This window comes from Oncorhynchus masou, chromosome 20 (genome assembly GCF_036934945.1).
Source record: "Oncorhynchus masou masou isolate Uvic2021 chromosome 20, UVic_Omas_1.1, whole genome shotgun sequence".
Taxonomy (NCBI): Eukaryota; Metazoa; Chordata; class Actinopteri; order Salmoniformes; family Salmonidae; genus Oncorhynchus; species Oncorhynchus masou.
The window spans coordinates 28894114-28900430 of NC_088231.1; positions in this window are offsets into that span (position 1 = coordinate 28894114).

The following is a 6317-nucleotide window of genomic DNA, read 5'->3' on the forward strand; positions in this document are numbered from 1 at the left end:
TTATACCTCAGTCTCTACCTGACTTTATACCTCAGTCTCTACCTGACTATACCTCAGTCTCTACCTGACTATACCTCAGTCTCTATCTGACTTTATACCTCAGTCTCTACCTGACTATACCTCAGTCTCTATCTGACTTTATACCTCAGTCTCTACCTGACTATACCTCAGTCTCTACCTGACTATACCTCAGTCTCTACCTGACTTTATACCTCAGTCTAGCTGACTTTATACCTCAGTCTCTATCTGACTTTATACCTCAGTCTCTACCTGACTTTATACCTCAGTCTCTACCTGACTTTATACCTCAGTCTCTACCTGACTATACCTCAGTCTCTACCTGACTTTATACCTCAGTCTCTACCTGACTTTATACCTCAGTCTCTACCTGACTTTATACCTCAGTCTCTACCTGACTATACCTCAGTCTCTATCTGACTTTATACCCCAGTCTCTACCTGACTTTATACCTCAGTCTCTACCTGACTTTATACCTCAGTCTCTACCTGACTTTATACCTCAGTCTCTACCTGACTATACCTCAGTCTCTACCTGACTTTATACCTCAGTCTAGCTGACTATACCTCAGTCTCTACCTGACTTTATACCCCAGTCTCTACCTGACTTTATACCTCAGTCTCTACCTGACTATATACCTCAGTCTCTACCTGACTTTATACCCCAGTCTCTACCTGACTATACCTCAGTCTCTACCTAGAGATGAACGTACTTTGGTGCGAAAAGTGCAAATCAATCCCAGAACAACAGCAAAGGACCTTGTGAAGATGCTGGAGGAAACAGGTACAAAAGTATCTATATCCACAGTAAAACGAGTCCTATATCGACATAACCTGAAAGGCCGCTCGGCAAGGAAGAAGCCACTGCTCCAAAACCGCCATAAAAAAGCCAGACTACGGTTTGCAACTGCACATGGGGACAAAGATCGTACTTTTTGTAGAAATGTCCTCTGGTCTGATGAAACAAAAATAGAACTGTTTGGCCATAATGACCATTGTTATGTTATATATATATATATATATATATATATCCCATATATATATATATATATATCCCATTTAGCAGACGCTTTTGTCCAAAGCGACTTACAAGTCGGCTGGGGCCACTACTTTTTGCATATGGGTGGCCCCAGTGGGAAGCGAACCCACGACGCTTGGCGTTGCAAGCGCCATGCTCTACCGACTGAGCCACACGACTGAGGAAAAAGGGCGAGCCAAAAAACACCATCACAACCGTGAAGCACGGGGGTGGCAGCATCATGCTGTGGGGGTGCTTTGCTGCAGGAGGGACTGGTGCACTTCACAAAATAGACAAACATTTGTGGGCATAACTGAAATGGCGTGTGCGAGCAAGGAGGCCTACAAACCTCACTCAGTTACACCAGCTCTGAAAACATTTGACCCAAGTTGAATAATTTAAAGGCAATGCTACCAAATACTAATTGAGTGTGTAAACTTCTGAACAACTGGGAATGTGATGAAAGAAATAAAATCTGAAATAAATAATACTCTCTTCTATTATTCTGAAATTTCAAATTTTTAAATAAAGTGGTGATCCTAACTAACCTAAAACAGGGACTTTTTACATGGATTAAATGTTAGGAATTGCAAAAAAACTGAGTTTAAAAGTATTTGGCTAAGGTGAACTTCCGACTTCAAATGTCTGTCTGTCTGTGTGTCTGTGTGTCTGTCTGTCTGTCTGTCTGTCTGTCTGTCTGTCTGTCTGTCTGTCTCTACATGTCTGTCTGTCTCTACATGTCTGTCTGTCTCTACATGTCTGTCTGTCTGTGTCTACATGTCTGTCTGTCTGTCTGTCTGTCTCTACATGTCTGTCTGTCTGTCTCTACATGTCTGTCTGTCTGTCTCTACATGTCTGTCTGTCTGTCTCTACATGTCTGTCTGTCTGTCTGTCGCTACATGTCTGTCTGTCTGTCTGTCTCTACATGTCTGTCTGTCTGTCTGTCTGTCTGTCTGTCTGTCTGTCTGTCTGTCTGTCTGTCTGTCTGTCTCTACATGTCTGTCTGTCTGTCTGTCTGTCTGTCTGTCTGTCTGTCTGTCTGTCTGTCTGTCTGTCTGTCTGTCTCTACATGTCTGTCTGTCTGTCTCTACATGTCTGTCTGTCTGTCTCTACATGTCTGTCTGTCTGTCTGTCTCTACATGTCTGTCTGTCTGTCTCTACATGTCTGTCTGTCTGTGTCTAGGTGTATGTAAACGTCCGACTCCAACTGTCTGCAAGTTGAAAAACATTTGACGTCGAAAGCACTGAGAGCAGCCAGACGCATTAAAAGAGACTGCGTTGATACAATGACTTATCAATGACCCAGGTTGCAGGCTTGGCTGGTCGGGGCGTGAAGCTGCTGCTGATAGGCCCATTCCTCATCGTTGGGGGCGGATATTACAAACAGGCGACCCAGTTTAGTTCATCCCTACCGTTGGCTTGGCTGGTGATGCTGCTGCTGATAGGCCCATTCCTCATCGTTGGGGGCGGAGATTACAAACAGGCAACCCAGTTTAGTTCATCCCTACCGTTGGCTTGGCTGGTGAAGCTGCTGCTGATAGGCCCATTCCTCATCGTTGGGGGCGGAGATTACAAACAATTGTGTCACTGAGTTGTCATAACACTTCAGCAATTGTGTAACAGTATCCCCAGGGGCATTGGTAGACACAATGTAAGTTACCTAACAGTATCCCCAGGGGCGTTGGTAGACACAATGTAAGTTACCTAACAGAATCCCCAGGGGCGTTGGTAGACACAATGTAAGTTACCTAACAGTATCCCCAGGGGCGTTGGTAGACACAGTGTAAGTTACCTAACAGTATCCCCAGGGGCGTTGGTAGACACAATGTAAGGGACCTAATTAACAGAATCCCCAGGGGCGTTGGTAGACACAATGTAAGTAACCTAACAGTATCCCAGGGGCGTTGGTAGACACAATGTAAGTTACCTAACAGTATCCCCAGGGGCGTTGGTAGACACAATGTAAGTAACCTAACAGTATCCCCAGGGGCGTTGGTAGACACAATGTAAGTTACCTAACAGTATCCCCAGGGGCGTTGGTAGACACAATGTAAGTTACCTAACAGTATCCCCAGGGGCGTTGGTAGACACAATGTAAGTTACCTAACAGTATCCCCAGGGGCGTTGGTAGACATAATGTAAGTAACCTAACAGTATCCCCAGGGGCGTTGGTAGACACAATGTAAGTAACCTAACAGTATCCCCAGGGGCGTTGGTAGACACAATGTAAGGGACCTAATTAACAGAATCCCCAGGGGCGTTGGTAGACACAATGTAAGTTACCTAACAGAATCCCCAGGGGCGTTGGTAGACACAATGTAAGTTACCTAACAGAATCCCCAGGGGCGTTGGTAGACACAATGTAAGTAACCTAACAGTATCCCCAGGGGCGTTGGTAGACACAATGTAAGGGACCTAATTAACAGAATCCCCAGGGGCGTTGGTAGACACAATGTAAGTTACCTAACAGTATCCCCAGGGGCGTTGGTAGACACAATGTAAGGGACCTAACAGTATCCCCAGGGGCGTTGGTAGACACAATGTAAGTTACCTAATTAACAGAATCCCCAGGGGCGTTGGTAGACACAATGTAAGTGACCTAACAGTATCCCCAGGGGCGTTGGTAGACACAATGTAAGTAACCTAACAGAATCCCCAGGGGCGTTGGTAGACACAATGTAAGTAACCTAACAGAATCCCCAGGGGCGTTGGTAGACACAATGTAAGTAACCTAACAGAATCCCCAGGGGCGTTGGTAGACACAATGTAAGTTACCTAACAGTATCCCCAGGGGCGTTGGTAGACACAATGTAAGTTACCTAACAGTATCCACAGGGGCGTTGGTAGACACAATGTAAGTTACCTAACAGTATCCACAGGGGCGTTGGTAGACACAATGTAAGTAACCTAACAGTATCCACAGGGGCGTTGGTAGACACAATGTAAGTTACCTAACAGTATCCCCAGGGGCGTTGGTAGACACAATGTAAGTAACCTAACAGTATCCACAGGGGCGTTGGTAGACACAATGTAAGTTACCTAACAGTATCCCCAGGGGCGTTGGTAGACACAATGTAAGTTACCTAACAGTATCCCCAGGGGCGTTGGTAGACACAATGTAAGGGACCTAATTAACAGAATCCCCAGGGGCGTTGGTAGACACAATGTAAGTTACCTAACAGTATCCCCAGGGGCGTTGGTAGACACAATGTAAGGGACATAATTAACAGTATCCCCAGGGGCGTTGGTAGACACAATGTAAGTTACCTAACAGAATCCCCAGGGGCGTTGGTAGACACAATGTAAGTTACCTAACAGAATCCCCAGGGGCGTTGGTAGACACAATGTAAGTGACCTAACAGTATCCACAGGGGCGTTGGTAGACACAATGTAAGTTACCTAACAGTATCCCCAGGGGCGTTGGTAGACACAATGTAAGTTACCTAACAGAATCCCCAGGGGCGTTGGTAGACACAATGTAAGTTACCTAACAGTATCCCCAGGGGCGTTGGTAGACACAATGTAAGTTACCTAACAGTATCCCCAGGGGCGTTGGTAGACACAATGTAAGTAACCTAACAGAATCCCCAGGGGCGTTGGTAGACACAATGTAAGTTACCTAACAGTATCCCCAGGGGCGTTGGTAGACACAATGTAAGGGACCTAATTAACAGTATCCCCAGGGGCGTTGGTAGACACAATGTAAGTTACCTAACAGTATCCCCAGGGGCGTTGGTAGACACAATGTAAGTTACCTAACAGTATCCTCAGGGGCGTTGGTAGACACAATGTAAGTTACCTAACAGTATCCCCAGGGGCGTTGGTAGACACAATGTAAGTTACCTAACAGAATCCCCAGGGGCGTTGGTAGACACAATGTAAGTTACCTAACAGTATCCCCAGGGGCGTTGGTAGACACAATGTAAGTTACCTAACAGTATCCCCAGGGGCGTTGGTAGACACAATGTAAGTGACCTAATTAACAGAATCCCCAGGGGCGTTGGTAGACACAATGTAAGTTACCTAACAGTATCCCCAGGGACGTTGGTAGACACAATGTAAGGGACCTAACAGTATCCCAGGGGCGTTGGTAGACACAATGTAAGTAACCTAACAGTATCCCCAGGGGCGTTGGTAGACACAATGTAAGTTACCTAACAGAATCCCCAGGGGCGTTGGTAGACACAATGTAAGGGACCTAATTAACAGAATCCCCAGGGGCGTTGGTAGACACAATGTAAGTTACCTAACAGAATCCCCAGGGGCGTTGGTAGACACAATGTAAGTTACCTAACAGTATCCTCAGGGGCGTTGGTAGACACAATGTAAGTTACCTAACAGAATCCCCAGGGGCGTTGGTAGACACAATGTAAGTTACCTAACAGTATCCCCAGGGGCGTTGGTAGACACAATGTAAGTTACCTAACAGAATCCCCAGGGGCGTTGGTAGACACAATGTAAGTTACCTAACAGTATCCCCAGGGGCGTTGGTAGACACAATGTAAGTTACCTAACAGTATCCCCAGGGGCGTTGGTAGACACAATGTAAGTGACCTAATTAACAGAATCCCCAGGGGCGTTGGTAGACACAATGTAAGTAACCTAACAGTATCCCCAGGGGCGTTGGTAGACACAATGTAAGTAACCTAACAGAATCCCCAGGGGCGTTGGTAGACACAATGTAAGTTACCTAACAGAATCCCCAGGGGCGTTGGTAGACACAATGTAAGTTACCTAACAGAATCCCCAGGGGCGTTGGTAGACACAATGTAAGTTACCTAACAGTATCCCCAGGGGCGTTGGTAGACACAATGTAAGGGACCTAACAGTATCCCCAGGGGCGTTGGTAGACACAATGTAAGTAACCTAACAGTATCCCCAGGGGCGTTGGTAGACACAATGTAAGTAACCTAACAGTATCCCCAGGGGCGTTGGTAGACACAATGTAAGTTACCTAACAGTATCCCCAGGGGCGTTGGTAGACACAATGTAAGTGACCTAATTAACAGAATCCCCAGGGGCGTTGGTAGACACAATGTAAGTTACCTAACAGAATCCCCAGGGGCGTTGGTAGACACAATGTAAGTTACCTAACAGTATCCCCAGGGGCGTTGGTAGACACAATGTAAGGGACCTAATTAACAGAATCCCCAGGGGCGTTGGTAGACACAATGTAAGTTACCTAACAGTATCCCCAGTGGCGTTGGTAGACACAATGTAAGTTACCTAACAGTATCCCCAGGGGCGTTGGTAGACACAATGTAAGTAACCTAACAGTATCC